The 16,272-nt window shown below is 35.8% G+C and overlaps 1 protein-coding gene across 3 annotated transcripts in view; it reads left to right on the forward strand.

Annotated features, from left to right (window-relative positions):
- The window catches only part of LOC106460463, a 176,424-nt gene that overhangs the window by 22,025 nt on the left and 138,127 nt on the right, over positions 1-16,272 (forward strand). The window contains exon 4 of one of the 3 annotated variants that reach the window (XM_022387184.1): positions 4,578-4,821. The exons of the other annotated variants lie outside the window; for them this stretch is intronic. The gene's annotated coding sequence lies outside the window, so the exon portion shown is untranslated. The remainder of the gene's footprint in view (positions 1-4,577; positions 4,822-16,272) is intronic. 3 annotated transcript variants of the gene reach the window in all.

Raw genomic sequence — 16,272 nt, forward strand, 5'->3', positions numbered from 1 at the left:
AAAGAACAAACCAGTTTTATTAAGTAAGGACTTGTGTCGCTAAAGTTTCGTCGGAACGAAGTTACGGAAAATCAATTAACAAACGGAGACGTAACAGTATGTTCACAAAGTTTCATAAAAACCGATCCTTTTTGACTGAGTTATAACCACAAATAGTGTAAAAAATCGGTCCCCATGTTAACAGATAGGTGTGTTTTTGTAGCCTTGACCTTTCAAAAACTAACCAATCAAAGTTAGGTCATAGTGCAAACGTACACCAACTTTCGTCCAAATCCATTCCGCAGTTTTCGAGAAATCTTGCTGATAAACACACACACACACACACACACACACACACACACTGATGGCGGAGGGAGGTAAGAAGATCACGGTGCCAAGAGCGGTAATTTGTTGTTTAGGGTTAGGTCCTTTACTTCTACATCTCAGTCCAACTGTGACTGACGAACCACAAAAGCTTAGTGTACGTATGCAACAGAATGCCAGCCATCCTGTTGGATAATTACTTCAATTCACATGTGGAAACGGGAACACGTTTTCTACGGTAAATAATTACTTGTAGGTGCTTCACACACTCAAATATTCATAACGCGTCATTTCACGAGCTTTTTTTCAACCGTGATCATTTTAGTGATAATTTAGATGTAGCCATCTTGAAGGACGAAAACCTATGATAAATATCATACTTCAGAAAGATATTTAATTATACTCCATTAATATTAAGTGATTTTGTTTTGTTTATTAAGAGTTGAACATAATTTGTGAGAAAACTATTAATTGCCCACGTCATAATCGCAGGGTTTACTCAAAAACTAAAATGAACTTGTGGTTCTTGTATGAGTAGTAGGAATAAAATGTAGTAATCTATATAAGATAGGGACCCCCGACGTATTTTTTTTTACCGTTTTAAGTGATTGCCAAGTAAAAAGCAAGACAACTTTAACCTTAGAATTATCGATGAGGATTCACATGATCACATCGACGTCATGCTTGTGTACCATGATTTTGCTGGTTACAGAATTCCTGATAATATACGAGTCACACAAGACAATTAATCAAAAATACCGTCAATATGACAACTAATTATTCGAATTACTGCTAGTTTTATTATGCATTTTACATAGAAAATGAGCAATTTTAACCCTTTTTATGAGTTTTTTTTTTAACGTGACTGTTGTAATAAACAAAAGCATTACATTATTCAGTATGATACACTATGTGGAAGTCACCAATAGTAAACAGTATATAAATAAGTTGATAATTTTAGAGTTAAAGTGAGTGAAATTTAATATTTAACATGAAACCTATTTAGATGATCATACCATACACTAATATTAATCTAAACTCTCTCTCTCTCTCTCTCTATATATATATAATATAAAACTTGAGATCTTGCAATGAGAATGAATGAATTGTTCAATGAGTAGAAAAACAAACTATTTTTTAAGTAACAACAGTGATATGAAATTTCTAGGTGGTGGTATGCTGAGACTGGGTTTATCAAATGCTTAAACCGCTATGAAAATTATGTTAAACTCAGTTTAAACTGTTAGTTTAGATTTCGAAGTGAAGTATGATGAAACTAAAGCTGTCATTTTGGTTACATGTCAGATTTCACAATGAACTGAAACGAAAGGACGGGATTTTTACTAAACGCTAAAAATATCATTTTGGTTACGTTAGATTTCTTAATGAATCGAAATGAAACTATTTGACGACTTCATCAAGCGCTAAAGGTGTTATTGTGGTTATACATACAGTTGGCTTTGGTAACGTTATACTGAGTAGTTCACGATCTAGGTTAACGATGCAAGGATTAATACATAGGATTTACATAAAATAATGAATATTCGGCGTTACAAACAAATAATTATTAGTTCTTCCCCTAATTTTGATTTGTAAATGACTTAAATAAGATTGATAATATTTCTAATACATTTACTTTATATGTTCACACCGTAACAGTTGTTGTTCGTGAAAGTTGGTGATGTAAATAGTGCCCAGATCACTGCTATGTCTGTGTATCCAGCTCGTCGGCACTGGATGTTGCAGATGACATTGTTTGTATTACTTCTTGCTTTCACCCATAAGTTCTTAAAATTACAGTCACTTCTTCCACTACCAATGATATATTAAGTGATGGGTCTTATTATGGACTATTACTCTTAAGCACAATTTCCACCAGAAGGCTTCTGTGCATTATACCTAGGCCAGTGTTGTCTTCTTCCGCTTTACATACTTTCTAAGGTGGCAACTTGGGAACCCAAAGATATATTTCAGTGGAACTTCAGACAGAGTATGCATATTAGGTTTGTGAACTTCAAGGTATTGTAACTTTCTGTTTAATAAAAAAGAGGACGAACTTTGGCTTCTCTATTGAGGCCTTCAAACGCCCAGTATAGAAGCCGTAACGTTCCCCCCCTTTCATTCAACAGGCAATTGTAGTCCATCAAAATTCTCAACTCAAAGACATAGAATTCCATGGAAATATATTCACGAGGTGCAAAACATAGCTTAAAGATGAATAACACAACCGCAGAAGAGAGGAATAACAATATTTATTGATCGTTTCGGAATATAGACGTACTATCTTCAGCAAATTCCTACAGTAAACAACGCATACTATAATTACAAGTGATCAACTGGATGTTAAATAAAAGCTTAGGTACAACGATAAATATTTCCAAAGGTGATGTTAAGACTCAAAGTGGAGGGTATTGTAAACTAGAGAGTGAATTTGGATATGATATAGACCTACACTAAATTAATTAGTAGAAATATCTATGTAGCTATTAAGAAAGAATTAAAATAAGCTTAATTCAACAAAATAGAGTTATTACTTAAGATAGGTTTTTTTTGTTTAAGTACACACTCTTTAATGGAAGATTCCAAGTCTGTGTGATCCGTAGCTAAAACTTTAAAGTCAGTTTTTAGAGATTTTGTGATAAATGTAATGGTATGCAGAGTTCATTTTGGGATTTTCTCGACTCTTCAGGTGTTTAATATACCCACTGCAGATGTAACCCGTAACCACCATAAATCCTTTGGTATTTTTTTCGTGGCATGCCCTGTACCAGTTTTGAAACTTTATATCAAGGGCAGGACGATAATAAATTACGCGAACGTTTCGTACCCTTAAGTAGCCATATATTTCGTTTAGTGTAGTGTACATTTATCACATGCCAGATACCACTCGTACATCTTTTGCCTTGAATTTCGGCTATGTGGTTTGGGATAAGTTGTTGGAACTCGGGTCTTAGACCTAAATCCTTGCAAATTTGTTAGTTTGCAATTGCAAATGAGGTTATTGTTTCAGCTGTAATGGACCTTGTGTTCTTTGGTTACTTTCTACGAGAAGCTGCTTAATTTTCTTTACCTCCAGCTGGGACCACGTCTTAACTTGCTTTACAGATACGTCAAAACTCGAAATATTGTACCTTGCATTATAACTACGGAATAGGAAAACTTCGTGAATAAAAGTAACTAAAGAATACCTGGAAGGTCTTTGCACAGCCAGTCGTAATTAAAAACAATTTTTTCCAGGAATATGAATAAATATCATATTTACGGAGTATAATTGTTTCGCGCATTCATTTTTTGTTAAAACTATTCTCTTGTAAATCTGTATGAATAGGGGATAGCACCTATTAGTTCAAGAACTAGGAAGTGTGTTAATTCTGTGTCTGGGGTCAAAAGGTTTGAATGTATTTTCTGGCTCAGATTTATATGCAGATTAATAGCAATAATTTCTTACTTCCAGCAGTCAATTTTCCATTAAATGTCAGTCAACATTGAGTGATTATTTATGAAATATATCACCCATCAAAAATACAATAACTATGGCTCTAAATGAGCGCTAGCAAACTAGCTGGTTAACATTGTAGGTTTGATAGTGAAACTTAGAAAGAACTAGAAAATACTTGTAAGTATACATTTCAAAAGGAAGATTCGCATGTTCTTAGTTTCAAATATCAATATACACGTGATACACGCATTTCAGTTATTTATATTGCAAGATTCTGAGTAGGAAAGGTTACTATAATATACCCCTCTACATAAAAATGAGAAAAAGAAGACGGGGTGTCATTTTAGGTACCATTTACACCTGCAACCACCATACTTCAAATTAATTGCAATAAGAAGGCATGGCCAGGGGCAATGTAATTGGATGTGCATATATCTGTATATCTTAATCAAACGAAGCTATCAGCAGAAACGTCAGTAGAAAAGTACTTAACAGTAAGGCTGTGGCGATCGGATATTGGTAGTTTTCATGATTATTGGCATATACGATAATCTTTGTTAACAAAGATCCTGAAGACCCAATGGCGACCAAAAACACCATTTGCAACTTTCCTTGTGAATGTGGGATTCACTATGTTGGAGAAATAAAAACTTTATTTTAGAATTTTAGAATTAATAGCATAATAGAAATACAAGACTGTAATGCCAATATATCTGCAATAGCTCATCATGCAAAATATTATGCAATAAAATAGGATAATACTAAAATAATGGAATATGAACCACACAAGAAAAATAAAGACAAAATGAGTCTTTTTTTGTCTTTTTTTTTTTAGATATCCGTAGCTGATAAGAAACTTAGTGAACCTAACGTATAAGTCGGCAAAATCAGGATACCTCTCTTGAAAACAGTCAAATAAGTTAGTTAATTCACGTGATAATGGGGAAATCGTAGCGAGTGGATAGCACACCAAGAAGACTCAAGATGAAATCCTGACCACCATTACCACATAATTAGTCCTTCTTAGGACTTTTCTGAGGAAGACAGACGTTACAAGCTGAAACGTAGGATAAAAACCAGTTAGTATTTAGTTATCAAAAAGTAACTAGTAAGTAGAATTCGATGGTCATAATGGTTATTAGTAATGTCAACAGTCAATAGAAATTTTTAATTCCCGCACATAAAGATAGAACTCTGAGAATAAAACTAAAGTCCGTTAGAGCAGTTAGCTAAGTATTGTCATACAAGTTTGCATAGCTGTCTTATGTTGTAGAATATTAACACATTATTTTAAGTGTATTTGTATGTGGCTCAGCGGCAAATCTAAGGACTTATAATAATAATAATAATAATAATAATAATAATAGGGTTTCGATACCATTGGTAAGCATAGCATAGAAAGTCCATTATGGAATCTATGTAATAAATAACAAAAAAAATATGGAAAGATCTTCGCACAATCAGTTCTAAAGTTCTACTAAAACAATAACCTTTTATCTTTTCTTCGGAGTATGAATATATATCATAATTAATCATTCGGAATAAGGTGTATATTCATTTACTGATAAAACTTTTTAAATGTATACGTATATTACTGAGTAGAATATTGTGTTGAAGAATAACTGCAAAAGTTATGATTACGTGAGGGGGGGGACTAAATGATTTATATGCATGTGTGTGTGTGTTTTTGTAGAAATTCTGCCTTATGTTTTACATTAACGAGCTGTGCTTTGGCGCAGTTTGTCCTAGCTTTGGATTTCTACATACAACAAAAAGGCGGTTTTTTCAACACCCAGTTTTTGTAAGTATTAGGTCGTCAAGAAATTGATGCTTTTGTTTAGATGAAAAAACCCGAACAACTTGTATATCAAAACAAAACATTTATTAAATGAGATAGTCTCCATTCTTATCGATGATGCTTTTCCCATCTTACATTTGCCCTGATTAAAGAAATCACTTGGCTTTGAAGCAAAAAAACATGTCGATGTCCTCTTTAACACCTTCCACATTCGCATAAATTTTCCCATTAAGATGGTGTTGCAGCAAACGAAAAAGATGGCAATCTGATGGTACCATATCTGGAGAATATGGTGGGTGGGGCAGAACTTTCCAACCCAACTTCATAATCTTGTGTTCGTCAAATGTTCCACATGTGGACCTGCATTGTCGTGGAGAAGAACACCTTTCCGATTGACGAATGAAGGGCGTTTCTGATGAAGGGCTTGGTTTAAACGTTCCAGTTGCTGACTGCATTGACAGTTCGTTGTGGATTGAGGAGTTCGAAATGAATTACTCCTTTGATGTCCCACCAAATGCAAAGCATCATTTTCTGCGGACGGAGTCCAGGTTTTGGGGGTCGAAAGTGGTTTTTCTCTAGGACTGGGCTATTGTTTTTGGCGTTTAATATTCGCATAGAGAATCCATTTTTCGTCACCGGTGACAATTCTGTCAAAAAATTGTTCACGCGCATTACGCGGCAGAAGAGACGAAGCAACATTCACAAGTTGGAAACGATGATCATCGGAGATTTGCATCCAAACACCTTCTTTATGGAGTTTTCCCATATTCCTTAGAGGTTTACGTATTGTTTCATGAGAGACATGCAATTTCAGGCCCTTTTCACGAGTGTGTTGCCTTAGGTTAGACTCAACAAGCGTCTTCAGAGCATCAATATCAATTACAACATGTCGGTCTCTGCCATCAGTTTTTAAGGCTAAAGTGGCCTGAACGAAATTTGCTGGACCATCATTGACGCTTACGAACGTTCAAGACATTTCCATAAAATTTTTGTATATTCTTTATGGCTACAGAGGCATTGTTTCCCTTCTTGTATTCAAACAGCACTAGATGCCGAATGTGTGTCTCGTCGTGTGCCATCACTATAAATGATTAGAGTGTACTAAACTTTACACATTATACAGGCTGCACTAACGTGACGTTTAGGCGGTTCGTTTAACAATTATACGTGATGTACGTTTTTTGGGGGGAGGTTAATGACATCTAAACAAAAGCGACATTAATTTCTTGACGACCTAATACTTTTACAACGTAAAAATAAGGCAGGAAAGTTTAAAAAGTATCATTGAGTTATTTGATTTTTTTTTGTGAAACTCATATTAGTCGTTGAGAAATTCGATCTTTCCTGTAATTACAAGATTTAAGATTAGGTAAACAGCATTTTGTCATTTTTTGTCTTACTTCGAAATATGAAACATCTTAATCTTAGAGAGATGTTTCATTTAACTCACTTTTAACATAATGTATCACGTACTTTACAATAAAATATTACTTTAATTTCTCATGGTTACTAGTTTATGCATACTGTGTAAATATTTCATTTTCTTAATAATAAAACAACTCTTGTTTGAAACGTCAACAAAGCAGTCCTATTGATATCCTTTCACCACTTAGTACAGAACTTTCTGTGATGGTAAAACATTTATAGTCAAAATTTTGTACATTTTGTCTCCGTTGCTACTCAATATCTCTTAACATTTAAGGCCGAAACTTGAGAATTGTTTACTGTGGTCATCAGTGGATCGTGCCATCGATCAAATTTAGCCTGTTTAGTCCAATTTTGTTTCGCTGATCTGAGTCAGAACCAAATTGATATGGTGAGGAACTGTAAGTTGTCTCATTTAACTCTTCCTCATTAATTGCATTTTGCATTCACTATTGATTTCTACAGCAGTTAGAGTCAATAATCATGTTCATTGAGCGTATTTAAAATGCAGTGGTAAGTGAAGCTGTTCAGTTGTTAGAACATAGCAGTAACACGAATTTCTTGGTATATGTATAATTTATAAATGAAAATGGCGTATTAAGTGCATCTGATAGTAAATGTGGTTTTAGAAACGAATATTTCAAACATTTTGTTAATAAATGAAGACCCAGCATTATTTTACTAGAATGTACCACAGCTTATAAAAATGGCTCAAAATACACAAAATTAGGAGACATAGGTAACAATATATTTAATTTGTATTAGTATTATTTGTAAAGCTGTGCTTATAATGAGCTAAAATAAATGGGTTACAGTATTATGTTGTAAAAAGGAGCTGAACTAACATATGACTAACAAATTCGTTGATATTTCGTCTAAAATCTTAATTGCGCGTAATTTTTTTTTATATAAAAAATAAAAAGATCAGTATAAATGTAGATCTACTACTACTATGTTTTCTGTAGATAATTTCCTCGAAAGGGAGCCTAAGTCTGTCTGGGGTTCACCTATACCTATACACTAAAATGACATCACATAAGGGACGCTTAACGTTGCAATCTGTACTATCATGACGTCAGTAAAACATGTGCATGCCGTGAATCACGAGAAGAAATATGCACTCTGTAGGCTACAACACAGCATGACATACGAACTTTAAAAGCAAGAAATAAAAAATATTTGTTATATTAATTTTGATTTTATTTACTCTTGAAATAGAACACTTTTGGGGACCCTGTGGAAGTACATCTAGTTTAGTACTTTATATTAACTATCTTGGAGTATCGCCACGTCGGTCATGTTTTATCTGACAACTGTCCATCTTGAAAGTAGCCCTGCATAAAGCATATCTTCCTTTGCAAAAGGCTCCATCGTAAGGTTGCCATTTTCAAGGCATTCACGGTGTAATTTTCATGATTCGTTTAGTACACGAGAACGACGGTTTCATAGCCCGTGTCAACGGTCTGATGACACAGAAATCCAGCAACTTGAGCGGTATGTCTTCTTGTGAATAACCATTTCTTTCTCCACCTACTAGAGGTATTGCAATGATTGAACGAGAGTTATGACTGGGAGCCTTGCCTTGGGTAACCCATACTTTTTTTTTTTCGTACAGTGCTGGTACAAATGGTTCAGAACATTGGTCTGATAGTAAGCAGAGTTTATCTTGACCTTTGTGTTCACTTTCCTGATCCCTAACTTGCCCCCGGCGCAGTATCCAGCGATGATGATGAATCATGAAAGAGTTTGGCGGCATACTATGTACAACTTTTGGAAATTTTGCCACCCATTGACCAGTAGAAAATGGTACGAGACTTGTTACAGTTAAAGGTACATTCGTCGAATGTCATCACTTATTGCCATTTTTCCACATTTAAGTACCGTTCTTTTTGGTATCGTGTTTTCAGACAGAAATCATTCTTGATTATGTTACATACTGTTGCCTGGAGTACGTGGATGGCTTTTGCTACTGACCTTCACGTTCGTGGATTCTGAGCTGTTACAAGACGCCACACTTTACTGAACAGGGCTGGAAGACTTTTTGCAATCTTGTTTTGGATATTCCTGGGCCTCACGTTGACTAATATTCATTTGTTTTCCAATGTCATTAAGTAAAAGAGATGTTCCTACCTTGGAAATTCTAAATCACCGAGCTGAACACATTTTAGTGCATGACTAATTTGCTGTTACATACCATTCCCCAAAGCGATCAATTTTCGGTAGCAGTACACTACCCACGAACCACCAAACAGTATCAAAATGATACAGTCTCTTCCACTGCGACTTTATATCGGCTGTGGTTGTCATGTGGCTGGCTGATTTGTATATTCAAAATCGTTTTAATATAATGTGTTCGACCCCTTTATATTGCACAAGGCTAACTTTTGCGAAGATAACCTGCAAAAAGAACGAAATACTGTGTCTCGCTGTAGTTTTGGCGATAATTGACGTCTTATGCAAATTGTCTATGAAATTTATTAGAGGTCCTGTATTTATCAGGAAAAGCTGGCCAGGCTTCTGGAAGTAAGAAATCACTTTTTGAAATCTGCATATATTATTTTTGTTGATGATGTTGTCAGGAAATGCTTTCAATCCTTTTGACCTCAAACTCAATATTGAAACCCTTCCGTAGCTCTTGCTGTGTTACTATAGCAATTCTTAGTAGCATTATCTGGATTTCTGAACCCCTCTCCCAAACATTTTGAGAGGTAAATGGTTTTTGGTAGCCCTAGCTTGACTGAAGCATTTGAGTTAATAATTGGTATTAGCACATACAGTGTAGAGCCATTCAAAAAAATAGTCTAAATTTATATGTATTGGAACTTAACAAATTTGAGCCGTCGTATGGGGATCAAAGAGATTTTCTCGGCTGTCACAGATCCACATATTGTCATGTAAATTATCATGGATATATAAGTGATCGCTCAAAAGCATTTCTTCAGACATACGCAATGTTCATACTAGAGCCTCCTAATCGGAGATCAAGAAGTTTGAGACTTTCAGGAGTGGCTACGTTTGAAAATTGTCAAAGACGTGAATGACCATTCTTAAAGTGTGCAACCATTACTTAGTTCGAATATTACCTGATTTATAAATGTTGGTATTCAAATGCCAAAATCTAAAATTTAACTATAAGCAATAATAAAAACTATTTTACATGAAGTATAAAACGAAGAAAGGTATGGCAGAAAAAGGGAGCTTCTGTGAAATTTTCCCTTTGATTAAATAACTTTGCATTAATATATTCAGCTATAAAAAGTAAGTGTATTATACAAAACTACTAATCAAGCAGCGAGCCTTGTAACACATCTTTACGTACGTCCACTTATCTTCAATTTTCAACGTTGCAAGTATGATAGCAGTTAAGGTAAAACTGAGTTGTTAGTAGTGTAGAAACATTAAATATATATCTAGATTGATTTGTTTCTAGTAGAGCACAAAAATATTTTGCTCATGAGAACAATTGGAATCAATTCGTGATAGTAGTGTATTCAGACTTGTTTAATTTTATTGTTTTCAACTTTTTTGGTGGTTCTGTATCGCGCACATCGTTAAGATTTTTTGTAATGATTTCTACTCCTATTTGGTTGACGTTGCACTTCGTCTAAGAAGATAATATAAACTTATAGATTGTTTGTGCCACCAGAGGGAGCTAAAACAAAGTATAAACGTTATTTTTCTGAGCAGGTGTGTTGTACTGTGCAGCTGTAACAAGGCAACTGGTAAATTGTGAAATCCTTGTTATCTTTCAAAACTGTAAAAGTTAGACCTGCGTAAGTGGGTTGTTTCTAAAACGTGTATCCTTGAAGTTTTAGTAATCTATGTGTGTCATCAAGTTGTGAGGTGTAGTAACATCTTACTGGAGGTTTGAGAGTTTTTAGGCTGGTTCACTGTTTTAAAGTATTCTTGTTCATATGTAATTCACGAATGCAACATACAAACATTATCATTTGCTTCATAATCAAGTGTTGTGCAAATTAAGAATAATTTATATCATATTTAATTCGTTTTCTTCTGAGAAAAGCTTGAGTGAAATGAATCTTGTAATTTGAAATATGATCCCTCGCAAAGAGTATAGAACTACATGTAGCTGTATCGGTGTCTATCTTTTAAAGCCTTGCAAGATACATTACAGTAGTAGAGAGCAAAGGCTAATCAAGCATTATAGATAGATACAATGAATATTATTGACTAACCTGCCTATTATCTTTGTTTATGGTGTTTCTTACCAAATAAGGATCGACATTACGTTGTTTTTTTTTGTTTTTTGTTTTTTGTTTTTCGTTTATTATCAAATTACCTCAAATGGTTTTGCATGCGATTAACAGGAACTCAAGATATGAACTTTTCTCTTTTCGCAAGTACGATATAAACATATCACATAAAAGTGTTTAGTCAAATATGCAAGTACACTCTTTTGGGATAGGTTATCAGGAAAGCAATGAGTGTCACGTGAAAAAAAAATTATAGCTAGGGCTTCTTTGTTGTACATATAAAAAAAATCTGTTAAGGAGAACTTGCATTTAAAAATCAACATACGAACGAGATCAGGCAGGAGAACTTGCATTTAAAGATCAACAATACAAACGAGATAAGGCAGTAAATACGTAGATATTATTCAGCTTTCTCATTTTTGTTTCAACCATATTTTTAAGTTAAAGATATTTTCCTTTTTAGGAATTTCTTTAAGTATTATATTGATGTGAGCAGTTGAATGAAATTTTTGCCTAATTGCAATTTTAACCACTGCGCAAGGTAGGCGAATATAACAGCAAGAGAGGTGCCATCGTAGAAAGTAAACTAGCACACGTTATCAATATATATGTTAAGAACTGGGTGCGGCTATTTATTGAGTAAACCTGTATGTAGCTTGTTTGAAAAACAAACAAAAACTGTCATATATATATATGATGATTAGGAATTCAGAGCTAGATTTATCGCCCGTAGGTTCTTATATATACACACATGGGGAATTTGATTAGGTATCTAAAAATACTCAATAACCCATTTCTACGCAAAATACAACAATACATTGTATTAGGGCAAGAACGAGTCGGAAATGTGTCCTGAGCAGGCATCATCCTGTTATAACTTAAATGAAATATACCTTTTCTATTCATGTGTCGCCGGTAGACCGTGTTATTTGAACACTTTCAGGTCATGTAGTGCATCACTGAAGTTTACTGGTTACGTATGTTTTGAAGATAATCGGTTGCCCGTTACTGACAGGAAACCAAACGTTACTGGTTGAATAAATATGAAACATTGACGTACGGCTGAATGTCTGATAAGTTACATACAGGAGGAAACAGGCTGATACTTTTGAACGTTGATTGAATACCGGCGGCTACAGAAAAACAGTGTATCTACCAACAACAGACGAATTATGTTGTGAAAGAATAAAGTACAGCGCGAAGAGCCGTAACGGTAATAGCTCCTGGCGAACAAAAAACAAAAGTCGTGGAACAAGTATACTTGCGAATGATCAGCCGCCAACGGACGCTTCATGAAGCTGTGAACATGCATCAAGAGAGCTTCCAACATAAATGATAGCTCAGAAGTCTCGAATTATTGTTCACTGCTGTCCTAATGTAGTTAAGGGTAACTGATTATTTGTAGTTTGATTCGAGCTTCTTTCCAATGCATTACATATATATATATATATCATTTGTTGAAATTCAACAATTTACAGTACTAAATGAATAGATGTTTTTATATATCTGTCATTTGATCTCATTATAGCTGAATCCATTCTGGGTGACCTCTATGGTCGAAGGACCTCTTACTGTTGATCCTGGACAAATATTGCTTCATTTGCGTACTTTTTTACTTTTAAGGTTGGACAAAATGACTGAGCCATTATAGAGAGGGTTAAAGATATGGCAAGTTTTGGTTGACTATGACCCAAAATTGACCAGCAGGTAACATGCGAGTTTATAAAATGACAGTGTTTCAAACAACTAGTTTTCAATTAATCTTTAAACAGTTCTACTGCATGCATTACAAATTTGCAAGGGTAACTTTCTATCTTAAACTGAATCATGATTTTCTACTTAATTTGCACAGGCTGACACAGCAAATGTAAAGGCATGCCAGAAATGGGTATGGTAGTTTATGTGAAATCTACGCATGATTTTGCATAAACACTATGGCTGTATAAGTACATGCCACTTAATGTTTCTTCTTAGACATTCAGGTTGACTTTAATAGAACTTGCAAAGTAACAAAATGTTTTCTGTTATCATCCAGTACATTTTTGTTTCATTAACTTATGCAAATAACCAAGGTTTATAATAGTATTCCATTTTTTGTGATAAGGAACACCAAAGTCTAAAGTTTGTTTTGATTTTAGTTGACTTTCGAAGTTAGGTTAATAAAGTGTAATACTAGTTTTTGCCCATTATTGCCAATCATTTATAATGAATGCTTCTCATAAGAAGTTGCTCAGTTATTTCTCTCTTTGAAATACAAACTGAATACAGAAGATTGAGTATGACATATCCTGGAAAGGAAGGCCAACTTTGGAAAACTGAATGAACAGTATCTAGCTGTTGAGAAATGACAGTATTGGTGTTACTGAATAAAGTATATGTATACTATGATAACCTTAAGTCTGGTGGTATTTTCTACTGGATGAAAAATTCATAAATTGATACAAGGCATATTATAAAACTGTCTTGAAAGAATTCATGATAATCACTGGATACTGAACCACCAGGGACCAATATTCTTGACCCTTTGTATCACACAGAAAAAGAAAAATCCCAGGTTTGTGCAAAAATGAGGCCACAGGATGTCAGTTTCAGTCATACTTCATATTCAACAATCATAAACCTCAAGCAGCTGAAGAATAAAATGAAGAATTTAGCCTACCACCAATAGATGGAAGCATATTCCAACTCTCAAAGAATAAATCTGTTCCTAGAAGTTTGGGGTTTTAGAGCACAGTTTGTAGTTAACCTGAATGGATCAATGTCTATGGACTTACAACTCTAAAATCCAACATTTAATTCCAATTAGTGGACACAGTAGATAGTCCAATGTGTTATTTTCCTGAAAACAAACAACTTTATAGTATCGTCTTATCCTATATATGGTGCCGAATAGTTTATTATCCCTGTAAACTTTGTTGGAAGACTCTCAGGATCACCAAATCCATTGATGACAAGCTGGAACTATTGTTAGCGTGCACATTGGTTTAATGGTCGGCTTCTAAATTCATCCCTGTTGTCGTTGGCATCTCAACTTTCATTGGTTCCAACAGGGGGGCATAACTCCGCCCCTATTCGGGGGTCCCGACCCACACATCAGTCCCTTGGTCCATTGATACCCAGAATAGGTTCTATCCATATTCAAGGGTTTCACTGCCACCACAGCAGCATAGGTGACTATTCTATGCTTTTGAGATATGTTGCTGCTCGACTCCAAGTATTTCCGGACATGTGGTAAACCTTAACCACGGATCCATGGGCACTACAGGTCCTTGCGTCAGGATTAGTCATTCAGTTCACACCTTCACCACCATTATCTACTCAACCTGTAAGGTTTCTGTCTCCCATATTCTCGGATATCGGAACTTAGTTCCAGAGCTATCTGAATTTGGTTGGTTTGGGGGTAGAGAGAGAGAGTCGTGCCAGTTTTTCTGAGGTTTCATTTTCATCAGTTTGGTGAGCCCAAAAAGACAGGAGATTGGTGTCTAGTCATCGATCTTTCTCGTCTATATCAATCCCTAGATTCTCCTAGGTTCCCAAGTGACTGATTTCTCACTCTGAGTTTGATAACCACAATCATAATAATATTATCGGCTCCTATCTGCAAATTGGTGGCATCCCTCCACTGTTGGTGGTTTTTTTGTGGACAAGGGTTAGGTACTCAGTTCTGGATTCTTACCTTCGGACGAGAATCGGCATCACACGGGTTTTGCCAAATCATACAAGCTTTTTTTTTGTCACTTCCATTCACTAGCCCTGTGCACACACCAATTCCATGGACGACTAGTTACTGCTGGCACCTTCTTTTCAATTGTCAGAACGTCACATCCAGATTCTTCTTTCAGAAACAACCAGGGCAGGCTTAATTGTCAGAGTTGAGACATCTATTCTTGCTTCAACACAATATGTCGTCAATCTGGGTATTTTTTCATCATGTATCTCAGTCAGGCTCAGCTGACTCCCATCTGGCTTCATGCTATGCTTCACTCCGACAATTCCACGACAGTATCTTTCATTTCCCATCAAGGGGGCATTGGGTCCAGGGATGTTTGTTTTTGAACGTTAGATCTTCTTTCTTGGGACCATCCCTCTCATATCACCTGACTAGCTTGCCATATTCCATGGGTGATGATCTCGACCCAAACAGATTCTCCTAACAGAATACATGGTGCATTGCAAGGTTTTCTATTGGATTGGTTTTCATTTTGAAACACAGAAGATTGGCAGGTTGGCCACTCTTTGGAACATCCAATTAGTGGCAATTTGATCTCCAGTACCCCACCCTCGGGTTTTGGAAATGGATGCATTCCATCAGAAGGGGACTGGATTACAACTCTATGCCTTCCTTTCAGTTTATGTTTTACCCAAGGTACTAAATATGATTCGATCCAACCCATTGTTGAGTCCTGCTGATAGCATGGATTGGCAGCTACACCCTGGTTTCTGCCCACCTTTTCTATTTCCTCTTTGGCCATCTCTGTGGAGGTAGCCATGATCTGACGTGGTACACCAGGCTTTCCAGAAGCTAAAACTTAGGCATGGATGTTATGCAGTCCTTTGCACCATGCTGGGTGATTCAAAGTTAAGGCCTTGATATGGAAGCAGTTCGTATGGCATACCAAACCTGAAGAAGTCACTAATAGCCGAAGCTACAACGTTGTAGCTTCCTGATTTGGTATTGTATATGCCTCAGGCCACTTGGTGAAATAATCCATCACCACACAAATGTACCTGTTTCCAGCACGAGTTTGGGGACCAGCAATGTCAATGGCTACACATTCCATTGGTGCAACAACTTGATATAACTTCATTGGGGCATGTCCCTTATGCTTTGGTCCCCTTTTTGCACAACATGTACTGCAGGTCCTGCACCATTCTTCCACATCTTGCCTCACACCTATCCAGTAAAATTTCTGCCGTAGGTGACTCAATGTCTTCTTAACTTCGAGATGTCCTCCTGTTAAACTATCATGGGATTGACGCATCACAACTTCCCATAACTTTCTCAGTATAACTGTTTACCAGGTATTCACTTTACCATCTGCAGTTTCCCATCTCCGGACAAGAATACCATCTTCAAGCTTCAACTGGTCCCA

Source organism: Limulus polyphemus, unplaced genomic scaffold (assembly GCF_000517525.1).
Source record: "Limulus polyphemus unplaced genomic scaffold, Limulus_polyphemus-2.1.2 Scaffold775, whole genome shotgun sequence".
In the NCBI taxonomy this organism is placed as follows: Eukaryota; Metazoa; Arthropoda; class Merostomata; order Xiphosura; family Limulidae; genus Limulus; species Limulus polyphemus.